General features: G+C 45.0%; 2 long non-coding RNA genes across 2 annotated transcripts; one reads left to right on the forward strand and one right to left on the reverse strand.

Moving 5' to 3' along the window:
- Positions 1–694: 694 nt before the first annotated feature.
- On the forward strand, positions 695–14,285 carry LOC118930594 (uncharacterized). Its single transcript, XR_008994897.1, has 4 exons — positions 695–1,252; positions 7,791–7,922; positions 11,440–12,416; positions 12,828–14,285. It is a non-coding gene; the product is annotated as an uncharacterized LOC118930594 (long non-coding RNA).
- On the reverse strand, positions 8,457–8,918 carry LOC130681669 (uncharacterized). The gene is made up of 3 exons (XR_008994898.1): positions 8,793–8,918; positions 8,619–8,684; positions 8,457–8,510 (listed from the first exon to the last, which is right to left on the reverse strand). It is a non-coding gene; the product is annotated as an uncharacterized LOC130681669 (long non-coding RNA).
- Positions 14,286–21,617: the final 7,332 nt, after the last annotated feature.

Raw genomic sequence — 21,617 nt, forward strand, 5'->3', positions numbered from 1 at the left:
GGTAATTGGTGGTCCAAGAATGTTTGCTCCTTGATCAACACCCCCAGTGATATCCATGGGTGGATAATCCATGTTATTTTAACTGAATCTCCAGTCAGATGTACCTTGGAAATCAGTATGACGCAAAGGAAAAACCACAAGCATTTAAAACCCATAACCTTTAGGCCCCTTGGCCTGAGCCCATTTCAAAGGCATGTGCCGCTTCAGATGACCCGCACCAATGTACCTTCTCCCTTACCAGGGTCATTGAAAAGCCAGGCGAGGGAAGTGCTTTTTCCATTTTGGCTTCAAATCTGATTTTTATATTTAAGCGTTACTCTCAGGAATTTCCTGTGGCTGCAGTGGACTTTGGGTGTGACTTCTTTCTTACTTACAAACTGTTAAAAGGATTTATTACTGAAGACCAGAATCTGGTCTCTGTCTTGACCAGTAAACCTAGTTCCTCAGACTTGCTGGTTATCTTTAATTTTTGCCCATTCTTCAAACTATAGCCCATATTTCAATAGCTAAGCCCATTGAAATCAAGTTGGGTGACTTGGGACAGACCTTCTCACTGCTTAAAAAAGTGGGAAAGATCATGATTTGGTTAGTGAGTCTCGAGTGACTTCTTTTTTTTTTTTTTAATGTATTTTTAAAATTTGAAGTATAGTTAAGATAGAACATTCTATTGGTTTCAAGTGTATAGTGTAGTGATTCAACAGTTATCTACATTATCATAGCCTCACAGTATTATACGTTCTAGTAACTTCTTAATTTGGTCCCGTTCATGTGCTCAGAGAATCCCAAGGTGAAGAACTAGGGGACCATTGTTCACATCTGGTGGAGATGCCTTGGGTCATTCCTTCTGGGCCAGGAGCACCATCCAGGCAGGACCGGATCCCCCTAAATCTCCATACCCCTGTCTTCCTCAGGATGAGCCTCAGAATGCATATCTGATTAATATTTATTGATCAGCCAAGGAGGTGATGAGAATGCAGTCTCATATCCCAGGGCAAATATAATCTAAGTTAGTTTTCCATAGAAAGTAAGCTTATGTAAATTGGCCATGGAAAACTGTTCTCCCTTGCATCCCCCATTCTTCATCCAAGGCGCCTGATTCTCCAATCATCTCCTGCTTTTTTCCTAGAACACTCCTTGGATCAAGTCTTCCCAGAGGTCCTGACCACCTGAGGTCCAGGGCTCAGCTTTCTGGGTGGGCCTGAAGTAAGCAGGGATGCTGAGAGGTTTGCCAGTCTCTGGTGTATTCTGAAGGGTAAGGCTCCTTTCTCTGTTCTCTTCTAAGGTGTTGGGGTCCTGGGGGTCCCATGCTCTAAACCAGGCCCAGCCACCAGTGATCTGGGAGCTTGGACAAGACACTGTCCCCTACCCCACAGCCCGACCTCCATTTCTCCACCTACAAAGTCAATCTGACTTCCTCCCATCCTGGTTTCCCTTTGGCCCAGGGCCGCTCTCGGTACAGAGAGGAGGGAGAGATGAGGAGGGTCTGAGGCGGTGACAGTGAAGACACCAGACAGGATAATCAGAGTCGCGGCCTTTGGGAAGAGCATGGAAACTCTCATACTCCCCTGAGTGCCAGCCTCAGGCTCAGATCAGAGGCACCTTGAGAACACATCTCCCTGGAGATTATTTCCCCACCTGAGCTGATGTGGAGGAGGAGGGCGGGTAGCAGGAGGGTCGGGTGAGGAAAGTTGGCCCGAGTTATGAGTAACCTTTGCAGAGTATCATTACCCAGGGTGGATATAATTGTGCAGGATTAAGAAAGGCATGTGGGCAGCCTGTGTTGCTTTAGATCCTCCTGCAATTAGCCTGTAGCACTTTGGGTCTTAGAGGAGGGATTCACTGGGCTTCTGAATGCTCCTTGGCAGTGAATCCCCTGGTGGTGGAACTGGCCCCATTTCCCTCTTACAGTAAGTCCTTTTGCTGTACAATGCAGCGAAAACCAGTAGCCTCACTACAAAAAATTTGAGAAGCAAAGAAATATGTCACCTGTAATTCCAGTATTCAAATACAACTGGTGTTAAAGTTTTGATGAGTGTTTTTATCTCCCTCTTTTTCCCTTTTCATTTATATGTCTCTTTTATATGCACTCTCAGTTTGGGGTGCTGTTTTTCCATGTGCCATCCCATGTCCCGTGTGGTCTCTGTAGCCATTGTTTTAGTGGCTGAGCTCTGCTGCCCACCCATCACCTTACCACTTAGGCCTCCCAGCTGTCTTGTAACCTCTGTGCCCTTGAGACCTCATCCGTGAAGTTCGCTGGGTGCTGGTTGTCTCTCTGATAAGACTGCTGGCAGGGAATTGATCTTCCTTCATATGCACAGTGTGGCTTAGAGTAGGTGAGGAAGAAGGTTTTGTCCAGAGGGCCCTCCTGCCCACCCAACCCGCTCTGTCTCCCCTGACTCTGCTCCTATGGAATCGAGTTCCTTAGTTCCCCTAGACTGTCTAAATCCGCAGCATCGTTTCCCCCCAAATGTTTTCGTCTTGTCTCTCTAAATGCCATCTTCTTTTCACAGGCTTCTGGGCCAGGATTCCCTGGGGAATGTGTGGTCTGAGCTAGGACCTTTAAGTGTGTGCATGAGACGGTTTGGGGCTGGGGCAGAGAAGGAGTCCACAGTTCAGCGGGGTGTTTGGAAAAGAAGTCACTCAGAGGCTTGACTGTGGCGCCCAAGGGGTGAGGGGTTGCAAAGAAAAGAGGCAACTGGAAAAAGCTTGGAAGAGGTAAGTTTTTGAGTTAGGGTTGGAAATCAGTCAAAATTGTAGATGGGTTTCTCCAGATTTGAGCTTGGCTCTCCCACTGCTTTCACGTGCATGTGAATGTGTGAGTACGAGGGATGTGTGTACATATGTGTAGGTCTTTGTGTGTGGTGTGATGTGCATACGCGTCTACGTGTGTGCATGTGTATCCGTCTCCTCTCCTGCATCCATTCTTTCCCCTTGTGCCTGACTCCTGCTCACAGAGCCCGTTCCCTCTCTCCCGGGGAGGACAGGATTGTGAGCACTCCACCCCGGCCCCAGGATTGCTCTCTGACCCTGCTTGTCAGTCAGCCTCCAGTGTCCACAGGAACTGTAGAGTGTGTGGAACTGACCCGCATGATTCTACATGACCTGTGTCTCCAGCCATGGCAGTGGATTTGCCCTGAGTATGTCATTCTTCAGCTAAAACTCTTCAGTGTCCCCATATCAGGATAGAGCCCAGATTTTTCAGTCCAAAGGGCATTTTGTGGTTTACCTGTCCACTGCTGCCTAGTTCCTTATAGAAACATTTTGCTCCAGACAAACCCAATGGCCCCGTTCCCACTGAGCCAGGCTGTTTCATGCCTTCGTGTCTTCCTGGTCATTTCTGCAAGTGCCCCCTTTCCTTTAGCTGTCTGACTTCTGTTTTCCTTTCAATAGTCTATCAGACTTCACCCCTCCAGGAAACTGTCTGCAACACCCCAGCCTAATCGAGAAACCCCTGACCTGCAGCGTGGTGTCTAGACCAACTAGACTAACTCACTGGACCAACGTCTCCCTGGAGGGAAGCCAGGTTTTGCTCATTGTTTTGCATCTCAGGCGCACGGCACAGTGCCTGGCTCAGCCACGGTGATTGCTGGTGGAATGGGTGGATGAATGAATGAACTGCTCCACGCCTGCCCACTTCTGGATGTGTCAATGGCCTGGCTATTAGGTGTTTTAGCTTGGATGGGGAAGATATTAACTCTGTCCTATCTTTGCCTCCCCGGCAAGATCGTTTGCTCTTAGAGGGCAGGAATGGCATGGCAGCTCTTAGCAAACCAGTGGATTGCCTGGACAGACTAGGCAGCCTCAGTGTTTATTGGAAGAAAAGAAAAGAAGAAAGAATGAAGTAGCGAATGAAGAGAGGGAGAGAGAAAAGGAAGGTAGGAAGGACAGAAGAATTGTTTCAGGATTTATAACAATGTAGATTTGAGTTTAGTCAGAAAAATGACTTTCGCTGCCCAAATTTGGATTCTCTGATCTAATTCTAGCAACTCCACAAAATCATCAGGCCTGTTTGGTTCTCAAAGGGGCAAAGGATTGAAATTATACATCATTTTAGAAGCCTTTAAGTGGATATTAGAACAGGCGTGTTCTACTCTGAATTATTGGCGTGATTTCATTATTTGTGCTATTAATATCTGATTAAATTATTCATGGCACTTAATTGCTTTCCATGATTAATTAAGACATTTTACTCCTCATAATTCCTGTTCAATCCTACATAGATTACAGAAGGGTTACATAAAGTGAGGTGTGCTTGCAATTGGTGACTCACAAACTCTCCTTATTTTAATAAATATTCACTACTTTTTTTTCCCCCTTAGGAAACCACTGAAGTTTGTGTTAGGCTATGTATTTGAATCCTGAGTTATTTCCTTATTAGCCTTGCAATTTAGGGCAAGTCACTTGACTTTAACGTAAAACAGGGTATAAAAAATATCAGCCCAACAATCATTGGATTAGTATAGAAAAAAACTCCAAATTCCCACAGTGGGCCATGGAGTGAGCATTTCTAATTGGGGAAAAAATTAGGAAATCGAATCTGGGAATATATATCACTCATTTGAGCATTTGAGAATGACGAGAGAAAGAAAAGATATTTTTCTTTTCTTTTTCCTCACCCCTTCCTTTAAAACAGAGAACGACTTGCTCATGTTTGAAGATCGTGACTAGAGGCAGAAAACATACAGTATACACACATAAATATGTAACTGGGTGATAATTTGCAAAGGGAACAAATAAAGCTCTATTAAAATGTTACTTTTGACCTTCAAAAAGATCTTAATGGGTTTAATATTTTCATTCATCTGCTAATTGGATAGATTGCCAAAGTTAAATTTTATTTTAATCATCTCTTTATGCCATGAATAAACTACAAGGGTAATTAAAAAAATATAATTTGATATGTTTTCTAGACATGTTTATAGCTATGTACTACTTTTAATGTGTATTAGAAAAAGCACTTCAGATTTATGATTTTTATGGATATTATTGCTTAGGATGAGATAAAAAAAGTAATACTGTGGTATTCTGCCTTTTAAAATCAATCTAAGTAAAAATAGGGAGTTTGATGTAAAGAAAAGTATTAAATAATAATACAAGTGGAGCACAGATATGGGAAAAGTTATGAAGGAGGTTTATGGATTATTGAGGTTTGCAAGCCCTAGATCACAACATGGGGCCCTGCTATCTCCTTCTGGAAGATTCCAAATGTCCTTCTGGGAAATACAGATGGTGGTATAGGAGTGGAGCCCACATGTTAGCTAAGGGCCGGGGAGGCTCAGAAGTGAGAGCGGAAACACATGGTGGGACCGGAGGGAGCTGAGGACACAGGACCTGCCCCAGAGCATCTGCGGTGGAAGCAGGCAGAGGCCCCAGGGAAGCAGGCAGTGTGTTCTCTGAGCCCCCGCTCCTACCTTTAGTGCCCCAGCCTCTTCCCTTCTGCCATTTTTGACAATGAGTTGGAGGCAGAACGGAAGAGGCTGGGGCACTAAAGGTAGGAGCAGGGGCTCAGAGAACACACTGCCTGCTTCCCTGGGGCCTGAATGGGTGTCAGTGACGTGAACTGGAATCTGGGTTGTATTGCTGGCTAGCTGGGGGACCACATGTATGTTACTTAAATTTTCGGAACCTATGTCCTCATGTGTGAAATGGGTTTGATTGACCTATGTTTTGAGGATGCTGAGAGGTTTGCACAAGATCTATTTTTGGAAAAGCTATTAAAAAATAGTACTTCTTTGATTAAATATCAGGGAAATTGTGTACAATTCATTTAAATTAAGAGTACAGACATCTGCTAGTAGTTCCAAGTCTAGGTCTCCATCTAGGGGGCACACAGTTTGTAAGGGTCAGGCTTACAGTTGAAAGGATGAAGCTCTAATAGTAAAATGTCTGTGTCGTTGAGGGGGTGGGAGGGGAGAACGGACGAGGGAAGATCTTCCAGAGGCAGATTTTCTCCACTGGGTTCACCTTCCCTGTAGCTGATGTTGGACGGGGGGCTGGCTAGCCTTGTCCATTTCAGCCAGTTCTCTCCCGGGTTCTCCGAGTCACTCTTCCGTACTTAGCATTGTTATTCCCAGTGATAACAACTGCCACCTGTTGAGCACACACTATGTGACAAGCACTATGTTAAGTACTCTAGTGTCTTTTCGTTTAACCTCACCATACCCCGTGAGACTCTGATCCACATTTTATAGATGGTCTGAGGAGCCCAGAGAACTTGCCCAAGGTCACTTGCTCCAAAATAACTGAGCCAGGATTATAGGCAGGTCTGCCTGACTCCAAAGCTCATTGCTTTGCAAACTCTGCTGTCCCATCTACGTCAGCTTCAGCAAGTATTTTCTGAGAGCTTTTCATTTGTCACACATCGCTCTAGACAGGGAAAACACACACGCACACATGCACACACGCACACGCGCACGCGCACACGCACACGCACATGCACACGCACACCCCTTCCAGGCTAGTATCCTTGAGGAGCCCAGAAAAGGAAGGACCTTTGGAAGCTGGAATTAAAGCTGGTTTATTGGGCTTCTGTGATAGAATGGGGGAGACTGTTGTGGCCCCCTTCAGCAAGGGTGGCCCAGGCTTTGGGATCCCAAGTCTACCTTGCTTTGAGTTGGATGGAAACAAGATTCTCGGCCAAGCCAGATATTACCCATTCCAAGAAATTTCTTACAACACTAGGCTCTGTGCCCCCTTTCTGAGCCCTTAAAATATTCTGAGCTTATTACTATTATTTTTAAACCTATTTTCCTTTTGTTTTCACATTATGTGTTAATGTCTGTCTCCCTTGCGGAAGGAAGAATTCCTTGAGGGTAGACCTGAAACTTACTGATCACTGAACCTCTGGTACTTAGCCCAGCGTCTGTCACGCAGTGGTGCCCTATAAATGGGGTTTAAACAAAACTAAGGGGAAACATCATAGCCAGGGGCACAGGTAGCCAGACTTTTGAGAGAAGAAGGGGGAAAAGAAGAGGAAAGAGTACTGAATTTAGGAGATGCCTGGCCTTTGTGGCCCTCGGAGGCTGTTATTTCATTGAAGACGAGCTTTCTGGTGAGTGGGTCAGGCAGCCCTGGGTGGGAGCCCCGGTGGCATCACTACCATCCCTGTCATTGTCACCTCCACTTAAGACTTGGATACACACAGGACAAGCGGATGCCACACTTAACTCTGTGGCTCGCTCAGCATAGGGTCAGATCTCGGGAACCCAGTAAAACCCAGAGGCAAGAGCAGGGCGACATTGATCGCTGCCCATTGTGCCTGATCCCCAGTGAATCAAATGGGAGACGGTGGAGATGCTTCAGCAAAACCCTCGGCTGGTGGAGGCAGAAGTAGCCTGGCTCCAGCCCACCGTGCTTGTCTTTGCTGGAACGAGTCTCCAAACTGCCTCTGAATTCCAGAGATGCGCTGGTGGCGGGGGTCACTCTGTTTGGATCGGCTCTTATGGGCACAGTCATCTGTTTTTCTTTCAAATCCATTGTTTTCTGACTCCTGAATCTAACCGCTCACCTTGCTGTCTCTGTGGCCGAGCAGGCCAAGTGTCCCTCAGCCAGGCTCGTGTCTGCGGGGGTGTTGGGCCAGGTGTGGCTGTGGGGCCTTGCTGCCCCCACTGGAATGTGACCTCACCCTCCTACTTCTTGGCCTCTCTGCATGGGAAACGGCAACTGGTGGCTCAGCCTCTGACAGATTTAACCGAGACTTGCCCAGGGTGGGCCAAGAGCCTGCCCTGGTGACGTGCCTTACTCCCTACTGTCTTCCTATTATTCTTTCTCTCAAATGCACATGTGCACAGGAGCCATCATGAACATCACTGGAATCATGAAAAACCCCAAATGGAGCAGACATGGAAGGCTAAGAGCCAGGACAAACTACTCTGCCTGGGAAGGAGCAAGAAATGGCCTACAGACCACTCAGCCTGGGAAGTGTCCTATTTCCTGCTCTCATTCCAGTCCACCTACTCTTCCTTCCACCTGTTCTGCCAAACAGCAGTGGCAGAAATGGGGGAGGAGCTTTGGTCTCAGTAGCCGGGTAATCAGCCCTAGATCTAGGCTTGCTTTTTGCTTTGTGCCTGGTTTGAATTCAACATCTCTTATCATCACCTCCAACACCATTGCTACCGTCTGTATTGCTGTTCTCATCAAATTCCAAGCACTGTATGTTGTCGTCTATTACAGCAGCCTGATTGCCACCACGGTCCCCCACTACCACTGCCACCTCTGCTCATCCTCACCCTCACTGCTACCACCTCCACCAGCTCCATCACCCTCACCATTGCCACCATCCCCACTGCAATTACAAGTACTGCTACCAGCACCCCCTAATTTTCACCATCACTACTCCCTCTACCAGCCCTGTCACCTCCATCATCCCCACTACTGCCACCTCCACCATCACCACTGCCATCACCTCTGTCACCTCCACCACCATCTGTCACCTCCACCATCTCTGTCACCTCCATCACCATCTCCATCACCTCCACCATCTCTGTCACCTCCATCACCATCTCCATCACCTCCACCATCTCTGTCACCTCCACCATGTACATCACCTCTACCATCTCCGTCACCTCCATCATCTCCATCACTTCCACCATCTTTGTCACCTCCACCACTTCCGTCACCTCCACCATCTCCGTCACCTCCACCATCTCCACCACCTCCACCACCATCTCTGTCACCTCCACCATCTCCGCCACCTCCACTACCATCTCTGTCACCTCCACCACTTCCGTCACCACCAACATCTCCGTCACCTCCACCATCTCCATCACCTCCACCATCTCCACCACCTCCACCATGAGCACTGCTGCTGCTGTCATTCTCATCCTCCCACCGTGGCCACCACCTTCACCATCGTTTCTCATCCTCTGTCTCTGACCCCGCCTACCACCATAGCTAGGACGGAACAGGGAAGACTTAGGGGTTGATGAATAGCCATCATCAAATGATTAAAGGCTGTAGAAGAATAAAATTACTTAGTATGAGTAAAGAAGGTAGGGTTAGAAAAATGGACATCATTTAAATGGAATTATGTTTATGTAAATGTTAGCAATGTTTTTCAGGGAGCTAGGAGAGACAAGATGGGTAAAAAGTTTGATGATAAATGATCAATAATTTGGAGCATGTTGAGTTTATTCACCTAAGGCGACAACCAGTTGGTCTTCCCAGTAGGTGGCTGTCCAGTCCAGTCTGATGCTTGGGTCCCCTCCACAGAATCCCAGAAGAATGGCAATCTGAGCTATAGATCTTCAGTCCTTTTAGTATTAGAGAACTAATTTAATCAGAAGTAGTTGGTTCCTTCTGGCTATTTTTATTTCATAAGTGCCTAGTCATTCCACAATACTGAAATACACTCAGTATCTTTTACAAATTTACAGGCATTTCAGATCAGGGTGAAATTCTCCTGGGTCACCATTTCCATTCCTTGTTTCTAAGTCTTTGTTGCCCTCATAGAGGCAACCAATGTTATAAATTGGCATGATTTTTTTGGTAGATCATTTTCTTGCCTTTCTGTTTAAAACAATGTTTAAAAACAATATAGTAAGTTGACTGTGTGTACATTTTACATGAATAGCATACTTTATGTGTCTTTGTGCCCCTTGCTTTTTTTTTTCACTCAACAAGAGATTAGTACAATAGTTTAGAGGATGGACTCTGGAGCCAGACAACCCGGATCCAAGTCACAGCTTTGTCACTTGTTATTTGCGTGATATAAGTGTTTAAACCTCCCTTAGCCTCAGTTTCCTCCTCTGTTAACTGGGATTATAGTCTATTATATTCATTGAGTCCTTGTGAGGATTAAATGGGCTACTGATGTCAGCACTTAGAACAGTGCCATGCACAGGTGCTGACAGGTAAAAAGTCACATTGTAGCTCGTCACTGTTCTTCAGTAACTGATAGGCTGGACCTGCCACAGTCAATTTAGCCATTCCCAAGTGGGTAGACATCTAGATTGCTCCAATTTTTACTATGGCAAAGAAGGCTTCAACGCACATTTTTATTATTCCTCCTCATACACACGATAGCTTCTCAAAGGCAGAGAAGTAAAATTGTTGCATTTATCATTTTAAAGGCTTTATTAGAAAAATATAATTATAATGAGTAGATACCTACCCTTCTATTCCTCCTACCTGCTGGTTTCGGTTCTACCCGTCTTGGACAGCCTCAGCCACATAGCAGCTCTAGAGTAGTGACCCCCCCGGATTAGGACTAATAACCTCAGGTTGATTTTGAGGGTGGGGAGGATTTGCTTATTTACTAAACATTTACACATAACAATGCATTTAATAGCTATGATGTAGGTACCATGACTATTCGTGACGACATAGAAGCAAAAAAATGTAATTACTCAGGGTCACTCAACTACAAGATAGATTCTTTACACAGATATGAATGTTGAGTCAGTTAGTCTATAGTTAGTTGATGTAAATCTCTCAGCACATAGAAAACCATTCAATAAATGTTAGCGTTGTTCTAGGGTTGATAGGTGATTATTAGGCTATAGAATTATTATTGTCACCATTACTCTTACTATCCTCTAGTTGTAATGGAGCTCATCTCTGAGGCATTCGTTTTGTTTGCCTTCACAAAGTGCTCTGACACTGGTTTCAAGCCTCAGTTGGCCAATCTACCTTATTCCCTTCTATAGCCACAAACCACTTTCTTAAACTTTGAGGGGACCTGCTGAGACAGTTGCCATAATTAGCACCCCTTGTATTTGTCCACAGGTAAGATAAACGCAAATAGAGCTAAAAGCAAATGTGGGGGCATATAAATTCTCATTTGTGATGGAGCAGAAGCTGGTGGATGAGTCACTGAGCCATGCTGGATACCCAGGAAAAAGTCTCATGGGGGAACTCTGTACCTGGGACTTGGAAAGGAGAGGTCAGCTGGTTTGAGATGCTGGAGGCTTGGAGGCTGACTAGGAAAGGGATTTTCTTCCAACCCATTAAATTGTGCTGAAGCAAGCAAGGATTGTGCCTTCATTCATTCACTGAACATCTACTCTGGGATAGAAGCTGGAGGTAGCAAGGTGGAGAAGACACAGCCTCTGTCCTATAGGAGGTCACATGGTCATATGCAGGACAGACATGAAAATGCATGATTGTACTACAAGGTGAGACACAGGGACACACGCTAGAGAAACAAAGTGGTGTGCTGGGGTCTTCCTAGAGCTAGAATCCTTCAGAATATGTCAGCGGGCAGGAAGGGTGGGGAGGAATTCATGTGTGAAGGTGTGGGTGTATCACAGCAAGGAATGTGCAGGTCAGCACAGGGGTTTGGACAGGGTTAGTCATGTCCGAGTGGAGGCCTGATGCATCCCGGAGGGGCTTGGAGCCATGTTAAGGAGTTTTGACTTTGATTTTAAAGGACACAGACAGCCACCAAAGGTTTTTAAGAAAGGAAAGAAGCATGATTCTGTCTTAATTTTTCAGGCTCAGTTGTTTCTTCAAATACTGGCATCCTGAGGAAATGCTGAGCTCCCTTGAGTGAAAGCAGGCCTGTGGGAGAGGTGACAAGTTCCGGGCAGGGGCTGGCAGTGGCCCTGGCAAGGGTTAGAATGTGCCTCTTGCCATGATGACTGAATCTACTGGCTGCATTGGCCTGTCCATCACGTGGAACAAACAGATAAATCACCAAATACCTTTGTCCTGACCAGTAGTCACAGAGTTGTTTTCTTTAATCTTTAAAATAACTTGTGAACTTCGCATTGTTGTTACTCCCATTCTTCAGTTGAGTAAATGAAGGCTCAGGGACGTCGAGGAAGTCGATTCAGGCCGCGTGTGTGGTGTGTGAGGGCTAGGGGGTTTGTGGAGCCCGGCCCAGCCTGGGGCTCCTTTGCCGTCAGGAGCCTCTGCAGAGGCTGGAAGACGTGAGTGAAGTTAGCGTACTGAACTCCCAAGCAGCTGTGCGCACAGATGGCTCCCTCTGAGGTAAAGTGGCCCTGTGGGTCCCACTGGCTGTCTGAGATGATGAGCAGATGTCCTGCTGGATGGAAGGTGTGGGGAGACCCAGAGAGCCAGCTGTTCTCCTGGCCATTCTCTTCCCCAAGGCCCCGGACCAACCGGTGAGACTCCCAGGGATCAGACAGGGCGACAGGGCAAGAGGCCTGTGGCTTTCATCACAAGGGAAAGAGCAGATCAGCACAAATCCATCACCACTTCTGGAAAAACAGCTCCCAGGACATGCCTGACTGCTCCTGAAGCTTGGCAGAGCAGTTTGGCAAACTGGCCCCTCCAGTGCTGCCTTTCTTCGGCAAAGTTTCTGTGACAAGAAAGAGGGATTTCTTAACTGCTCAGCTGCGGGAATTACAGGGTGGAAGGGGCTGTGGTGAAATGGGGTACAATGCATCCCAGCCCTGCAGGGCTTCCTGCCGCATGGGGGCCCTGGGGCTCAGGATCTGCAGGCAGCCACACCTGTGAGTTCAGGGGAGTGGGATGCCTTCCACACTTTAATTCTTTGGTCCTTCTTTAGACGCAGGCATGCATCATATTACTGCATTTCTCAGCTATGGTGTTTTTTCCCGATTGAAGATTTTTGGCAACTTTGTGTTGAGCAAATCTATCGTGCCGTTTCTCCAACAGCATTGGCTCACTTCCTGTTTCTGTGTCACATTTTGGTGATTCTCACAACATTTCAAACTTTTTCGTTATCATTCTTTGAGTTTGGAGTAACAAAGCCTGGATGACAGCACATCGGTTTGATATCTTTGATATTACGGTTATGCCACAAACTACCCATCTAAGAAGGGGAACTTAACCGCTGAAGATTGTGTGTGTTCTGACTCCCCCACCAACTGACCGTTCCCCGTCTTTCTCCCTCTCCTCAGGTCTCCTTATTCCCTGAAACATAACGATAGAGAAGTTAAAGACCAGTTCATAACCCTACCATGGCCTCTAAATGTTCAAGTCAAAGAAAGAGTCCCATATCTCCAACTTTAAATAAAAAGCTAGAAATGATTAAGCTTAGTGAGGAAGGCATGTCAAAAGCTGAGATAGGCTGAAAGCTAGGCCTCTGGTACCAGTCGGCTGACTTGTGAATGCAAACAAAGAGTTCTTGAAGAAAATTTAAAATGCTTCTCCAATGAACACATGAGTGAAAAAAAGTAAAACTGCCTGGTTGCTGATATGGAGAAAATTTTAGTGGCCTGGATAGAAGATCAAAGTAGCCACAACATTCCCTTAAGCCAAAGCCTAATCCAGAGCAAGGCCTTAATGATCTTCAGTTCTGTGCAGGCTGAGAGAGCTGCCTCATGGAGCTGCAGAAGGAAAGCTGGAAGCTCGCAGAGGTTGGTTCATGAGGGTTAAGGGAAGAGGCCGTCTCCATAACATCAAAGTGCAAGATGGAGCAGCAGGTGCTGATGGGAAAGTGCAGCAAGTTATCGAGAAGATCCAGCTAAGATAATTCATGACGAGGGTTATACTAAACCATGTTTTCAATGCAGATGAAACAGCCCTCTCTCGGAAGAAGATGCTATCTAGGACTTTCATAGCTAGAGAGGAGAAGCCAATGGCTGCCTTCCAAGAGCTTCCAAGGACAGGCTGACTCTCTTTTTAGGAGCTAATGGATCTGGTGACTTAAAGTTGAAGCCACTGCTCATTTACCATTTCCGAAGATCCCAGACCCCTTAAGAATTATGCTAGATCTCCTCTGCCTGTGCTCTATAAATGGAGTATCAAAGGCCTGAATGACAGCACATATGTTTCCAACATGGTTTACTGAGTATTTTAAGCCCACTGTTGAGACCTACTGCCTAGAAGTGAAGTGTCTTTTCCAAGTATTACTGCTCATTGACAATGCACCTGGCCATCCAAGAACTTTGATGGAGATATATGAGATTAATGATTGCATGACTGCTAGTCCAACATCCATTCTGTAGCCCATGGACCAAGGAGTCATTTTGACTTTCAAGTCTTAGTATTTAGGAAATACACTCCATAGAGCTATAGCTGCCATAGATAGCGATTCCCCTGATAGATCTGAGCTAAGTAAATTGAAATCCTTCTGAAAAGGATTCGCCATTCTAGATGCCATCAAGAACATTTGTGATTCATGGGAAGAGGTCAAAATATTAACATTAACAGAAGTTTGGAAGAAGTGGATTCTAGCCCTCATGGATGACTCAGAGGTTCGAGATCTCAGGGGAGGAAGTAACTATAGATGTGGTGGATAAAGCAAAAAAACTAGAATTAGAAGTGGAGCCAGAAGGTGTGACGTAATTGCTGCATCTCGTGATAAAACTTTAACAGATGAGGAGCTGCTTCCTATGGATGATGAGCGAAGAAGTGGTTTCGTGAGATGGAATTTACTCCTGGTGAAGATGTGTTAAGGACTGTTGAAATGTCGACTAAGGACTTAGAATATTGCACAGTAGTTAATAAAGCAGGAGTGGGATTTGAGAGGACTGACTCCAATTTTCAAAGAAGTTTTTCTGTGGGTAAAATGCTATTCAACAGCATCACATGCTACAGAGAAATCATCAGCGAAAGGAAGAGTCAGTTGATAATGGCAGACTTCAGTGTTATCTTATTTGAGGAAATTGCCGTAGCGACCCCAGCCTTCAGCAGCCACCACCCTGAGCGGTCAGCAGCGATCAGCATGGAGGCAAGACACGCCACCAGCAAAAAGATTTTGATTTCTCGAAAGCTCTGATGATGGTTAGTATTTTTTTAAGCAATAGAGTATTTTAAAATTAAGGCATGTATATTGTTTTCTTCAACATAATGTTTAATAGACCATAGTAGAGTGTAAACATATCTTTATATGAATTCATTTGACCGATTTATTGTGGTGGTTTGGAGCCAAAACCATGGTACCTCTGAGGTGTGCCTGTACCTTCATTTACCCCAAAGAGTGTGTCAGCCACCTTGATAAGGGTTTGACAACCAGCACCTGATTTTATCTCCACACTAACCCTGAGAAATAGGTGTGATACCTCCATTAACAGATTAAGAATATATGATGCACATTATTATTAATGTCTACTTGTCGCCGTGTCCCCTGCCACTCAACGCACACAGACCGGCGCTGTTCTGGATGCTGGGGAGACAGCAGAGAACATGGCCACTGGGCAGGCTGCTGCGAGGATGAATGAGATAATGAGCATGAGTGTGTTTTAATAGACCATAAAGTACCACATGTCTTTCAGGACATCCAGGCAGGAACAAAGACTCAGAACACTGAGAAAGTCCAGTAACAGGCCCCGTGTGGGCCTGCCAGCTTAGGAGACCTGCCTTTTGTGACTGCCCCACCACAGCACTTCAGCCAGGTGGCCCGGGGCTTGGCCTTCCAGGTCCGAGGGGTCAGATGGAGCAGTGTATGGGTTCCCCAAGTTTCACAAGCTCTGAGGGAATACTATTCACTCCACTCCACGGTGGCTGCCCTGGGTGGGGCTGGGAGGATGCTTAGCCGGGACAGGCCAGGGGCCCAGCAGCGCCCCCTGGTGTGGGGCTGGGGACTATTCCTCTCCTCTTGGTCCTGAACCCTTGCTTGCTTGGGCTTGTGCTTGAAGGTCTGAGAATCTAGCGAAGTGTAAACATATCTTCATATGCAACTGGAAAACCAAACAATTCTGGAGTAAGCTGTAAGGTCTTCATGAATTAACTCTGAATTCACTAATTTGTGTTTTTTGATGAACTGTCATTTCCTGTTCCCTCAAATTCCTTAATCACAAATTGTATATTGTATTACATTTTGATGATCAATATAGCATTCCAAACCCACAGCAAAGGGTACCTGTGTTACAAGTTTTATGAGATAGAAATAGAAATTCTGATCAAGGAAAGGAAGACTTGTGGAATGGGGGAATCAAAAGCGTCAGTTTTTCTTGATCATTTTAAACAACAAACGATGTAATTTTCTAGTATAAAAGCAATGGGTCTTAGAATATTTGTAAAATACAGAAATCAACATCAATAACAAAATAAAAATATTTAGGTTTCAATTACATTTATATTATGTTAGAATATATAATTCTGTAACTTACTATTTTAAAGCCTGCCTTTTTTACCTAAAGGTAATAAATTATTATTTTTCTATAGCATGTATTAATGACTAATAAATATTTCAAGCTATGGGTATACCTCAGTATATGAAATCAATTCCCTTCTGCTGATAATTTACATCACTGTCTTTCCCCCTGCTTTTATAAAATTGCTGCAATAAACAGTCTTGTGCATGTAAGTGTGTAAACATGGCCAATTGTTTTTTGAGGGTAAGTCCCTGGAAGCAGGACCCCTGGGTCACAGCACACCCATTGTGTTTTACATGTTAGGTAAGGACACAGACTCCAGTCAGACCACTTAAGGTTGACACCCAGCTCTGCCACCTGCCAGCTAAATGTCTGTGGAGGATCTCTCTGGACTGTGGTTGCCTCCCTGATAAATGTGGATAATAACAGTACCTCCTTTATTGGGTTGCTATGAGATGAATTTGGCTAAATATATGGCAAGCCCTGAGATCACTGCGTGACCCATAGTTAGCAAGGAACTCTTGGCTCTCATTATTATTGTTGCTATTTACCGTTGCTACCTTGTCTTCCGGAAAGAGTGTCCCAGTTTTAACTCTCACAAGTGTGGTATGAGAGCTTCATTTCTACACACCTCTGATCACACTGGCTATTATTGTTCCTTTTATTGTTTCATTATTTGCCAACCTGACATACAAACTTGTTGCTTTAATTTTATTTCTTTGATAACTAGAGATGAGAATTTTTTATATGCATTTATTGGTATTTATTTCTTCATTAGTGAATTTCCATTCATGATTTTCCCCCCTTGTTTTGGGTAATTGCTCATCATTTTTTAAAAAATGGATTTCCTTAATATGTTAGGGATACTGAGGATACTAATCTTTTGCTGGTCGGGTATATTGTATAGTTCCAGTTTCTCTTGTGCTGTTTAATTTTTTTTCTATTTTTGGACCCAGAAACGGATTTTTCCCTTTCTGTTCTTGCTGTCCTTGTACAATGGAAGCCCACCATGAGATGGTTACCTACATATTTTCAATAAAAAAACCTTTTTATAATTTTTTGTTTATTTTTTTATTTCAAATCAAATTAATTTGGAATTTTGATAATTTCTCCACTTTTTTGCTTGATTATCAGGTAGTTAGTATAGACTAAATTATATATTCTCAGCTAGCTCCTCTGTGCCATTAATCTCTATGTCTTTTCTTATGTTTGTATTTTAATTTTTTTGTAGCTTAATAAAATGCTTTCATATCTATTGCTACAAGTCCACTTCTCACTAATTTTTTTAAGAAATATTTTCTTGGATCTTATCATCTATTGTTATTTTGGCTATTATCAGCTATTATTTCTATAATTAATCTCTGGAATAGTTTTGTCACTTCTAAGAAGAATACTGACTTTGATTGGCATTGCATTCATTTTATAAATCAATTTGGGGACAATTGGTATTTTTACTGCTTTTGCACTTTCCTATCTAGAAACACAGAACTTATTTCTTATGTAACAAAGATATTTTCAAATACTTTTTATTTTAGAATAGTTTTAGATTTGCAGGAAAGTCACAAAGGTAGTACAGGGTTCCTGTGTAGCCCACACTCGGTTTTCCCTATTAACATCTTACATTATTGTGCTATATGTTTGTCACAACTAATGAACCAATACTGACATATGTTATAATTAACTAACATCCAGACTTTATTAGTGTTTCATTAGTTTTCTCCTAATGTCCTCTTTCCATCCAAGCATCCCATCTAGGATCCACATTGTAGCAACTTCTCCGTAGGCTATCCTAGACTGTGACAGTGTCTGAGACTTCCCTTGCTTTGATGATCTCAACCATTTTGAGGAGTGCTGATCAGGCATTTTGCAGAACATTCCTCAACTTGGGTTTGTCTGATTTCTTTCATGATTATGCTGAACACTGTTCTTTAGGTTACGGTACCTGGGCAAACAGGAAATAAGTACAGAGCTCTCATCATCCTCAAAGAAGACTTTTTAAAAAAAACAAATGTGTAGCAGTGGGACCTTGCAGAGGAGTCACTGGGTGACACGGAGCACCCAGTTTCCATCAAGAGGGGTAATATGCAGAAGTAGTTCCTCATGGCCCTCTTCTTTAAGACCTGCATCAAATCTCAGACCAGCACATGGAGTTTGGGTCCAAGGATGGTCATTTTTGAGCAGCTAAGTTAACACATTGACTACTGAGTCTTACACTTGTCTAACTTGTCCCCCAGAGAGAACTTGGAGGAGTGGTTAGATAGCAACTTCCTCAGAACCCTTTCCCAGTGTTTAGGAATAAAGGCCTCAGGTCAACGGCCTGTGTTCCAGACCCGGCTCCACCTCCTCATGAGTGCCCTGACTTTGACACCTCTAACCTGCAAAGTCCTAATCTCGGATGGAGGGAATGACAGCCTCTACTGTAGAGAGGTGGTGTGGCTCAGATGAGATGCACACCGTGAATGAGTGGTGACAGTGTTGGCTGTGGGCATCACTATTCTCCTTTCAGTGGAGCTTTCTGCTGGGTTCTGGACCCATGAGGTGAGCAGATACACTCTCAGATACATGCCTGGAGGGTTGGTGAGTGTATTTGCATAGGATTTGGAAACCAGATGAGGAGGGAGCAGGCTTGATCATCGATTATGAAAACTGAGAAGTCAAACCAGTACTTGAAACTACATGGCGGGCTGCCTGCCTCTGTCTGGAGCCGGGCTTTGGGGCCGTCTGCAGGTGAGGCTGAGTTTTCTTTAGGAAGCAGCTTAGGCTCAGCTCTCACCCTTACAGAGGTCCTTGGCAGAGTCTCCACTCTTCTGTCTCACAGCACAAGCAGAATTAACTTGTCCTGGGAACAAAGTTTGATTACAGAAATACCTTAGCAAGGGACCCCTGGTCCTGAGCTGACTAGCTTTTCTCAGGAGCCTTCGGTTTTGAATTAGCTGCAAAATTGTCTCCCATTACCATCCCACTGCCACCCCTCCTAGGATAATGTACAAGCTTGTTCAGTAATTCATGGAATTACTGAGTCAACTGAATTTTAAAGAATATTTACCAAAGATGACCATTTTCATCTTTGAAAGTTGATCAGTTGATATTGATCCACATCCTCTGGCAGCAATCAGATTCTAGGCCCTTGAGGTCTTACCTGAATCATGATATAGAACTACATCATTCATTTTCCAATTCTGCATGGCCTGAAAGCTTACATTAATTACATATAAAAGTGTTATTACATTATTAGTCTAGTTATGAAGGGGATCCTAAAATATTGCCACGTTTGCTTGGAAATGACCTGTACCTAAAATGTTGCAGTCTGATTGCCGTTTGAATGTTGCCAAACAGAAATGACTGAGCACTTACCTTAAACTTATTTAGTACCTGTGTTAATGGCTGATTTTGACCTGTACAGACTGAATCATATTTCTGTTTTTGGGTCCATGCCTGGGCTTGGAGTCTTTGTATTGATTCTTTGATGTGCAGAACTTTATGAGTTGGACGAAAGCTTTGTGGGCATGTATGTCAGTGCCTTCATCTTATAAACCGGGACACAGACAGCACGAGTGATCTCACATGGGTCGTAGGTACCAGGAATTAGAGGTCAAGCTGATGCGAGGTTCCCAGGTCCAATCTGTTTTTTTAAATCACAGCTCAGCTGTCTGTACTTCTGGAACTTCACTTCTTCACCCGCCTGGGCAGAGCTGCACCCTCCCTCCTACGGCCACCTTTTAAGCTGGACATTTTTCTAACATCATATTTCTTTCATTATATTGCAACTTTTTGTTTCTGTGTACCTCTCCCAACAGACTTTGAGCCCCTTGAGGGCAGCAACTTTGTCTTATTATTGTCTGAATTCCTGGGGCCCGGTTCAATGCCTGGCACAGAAGGCTCCCCTTAGATGCATGTTGAATGAATGAGAAGACCAATGAACACGCCATACCGGTTTCATGAGTCAGCTTTGCATCATATTTAGCTCCCAAGCATTCTTTATGCTTTGGATTTGCCACTAGTCTGCGGTGTGGAGCTGGAGATGGCTCCTTCCTCTCCTGAGACCTCGGGGGTGCTCTCTGGGCCCCCCATCGTTTCACGTACATGTGGGTGACTTCCCATTCTACTGTCTCTCCTGACTCTAGTTTAAAGCCACTGGATGTGTGAAGTGGAAGGGACCCGAAAGGGCATCTAGTACAATCCCCTCCTTTCAGAGAAGGACCCCCACCTTCATGCCCCCAGCTCTTCTGCCCACCCCCGAGCTGGACCCAGAGGGCAGGTGGGACTGATGATTTGGTTTCAGATGAAGCTGAAACCCAATGATCCTTTTATATTACTTGAGGCCATAGGAATAATCAGTGAGGCCTGTCCACTTCTGGCTTTAACAACATCTTGGTCAATGGGCACCAAGGTAGGTTTGTCACCTGGATATTCTAGGAGATGCAATGACAATTATGAGCTGATTTGCCTTCTTGCTGCCTCACATCCGGCCCCTCCTGACAGTCTGTCAAAACACACCTTGCACAACTGTCCTCTTCTTTCCAATGTAGTTGGAACAACTCATTCTGACTCAGGTCCACTGAGCAGTGTCGTCACTCCAGCGGATGTGGCCTTAGAAATGTCACCCGGAGTCTGGAGAGCTGGGGCAGAGGTGGGGAACTGGAACTGGAGCATGGTGGCCCTGGTGAGGGCTTTCCCAGGGGATGGGACAGGCCCACATTCTAGGTAGTCTGGTACCATCCCCAGGTCTTAACTCTTGGTCCACCTCGGACATAAAAATTCTTGCATTAAAAATTGGGTTGAGGTAAATGTGGGTGATGGTTTGGTGGTAGGTATATTAAGCTGCAGTGATACCAGGACTGGATCAATGTTTTCACCCCAGCTTGGGCTAGACCTCTTGTTGAGTACTTAATACATGGGTGGAAAAACACTTGTCATGTTGTGGACAGAGTTCTTTAAATAGGAATAAGTTAGTCAGGTTTGCTTTTGTGTGCTTACCTGTTTGCATGTGGTTTTTTATACCTTATCTTTCTTAAAGACCAGAGTTTGGAAAGGGTGAGGATAAAGGTGCATGAGGTGGGTGCTGTCCAACTGTGTGAGGTCACTAGCCTGTGCAGGTCTTCTATGGCCAGGGGCTTTCTCTTGCCCCTCAAACTGCGGATGGCTTTAAGGCCAGGATCATGTCTCTCTCCTCCCTTGGAGGTTTCAGGGTGTAGGCCTGGGGTCTCCCTGAGATTAGTTGTATCCCATCTTCAAACCGGGGGTCCCTGATGATAAGGACCGGGTCATTGGATGGGATGATTCCTCCATTACCAGATGAAATCTATGGACACTCTGGCTTCCATGATGGACAAAAATGGTAGAGATGTAAGGGCACAACTGGCACTTTGCTTCTGCCTCTGTGGCCAACATGGCCTGTGCTTTAGCCCCAGGCAGCAGGCAAAGGGCTATGGGGCAGCCTTGGTCCCAGCATCTGGAGTCATGTGCGCTGGCTCTGCGATAGGGCCAGCTCTGTGTGTGTGTGTATTTTGTATGAATGTGCATGTGTGTGTCTTTTGTACGGACATGTCTGCACGCCTGTGAGTGTGTGTGGAGGTGTGTGCCCGTGGAAGGCATGAGTCTGTGGCGAAGGTGCGCAGTGAGCAGACCTCATGCATGTGTGAGGCCCCC

The sequence above is a fragment of the Manis pentadactyla genome, chromosome 19 (genome assembly GCF_030020395.1).
Source record: "Manis pentadactyla isolate mManPen7 chromosome 19, mManPen7.hap1, whole genome shotgun sequence".
Lineage (NCBI taxonomy): Eukaryota > Metazoa > Chordata > Mammalia > Pholidota > Manidae > Manis > Manis pentadactyla.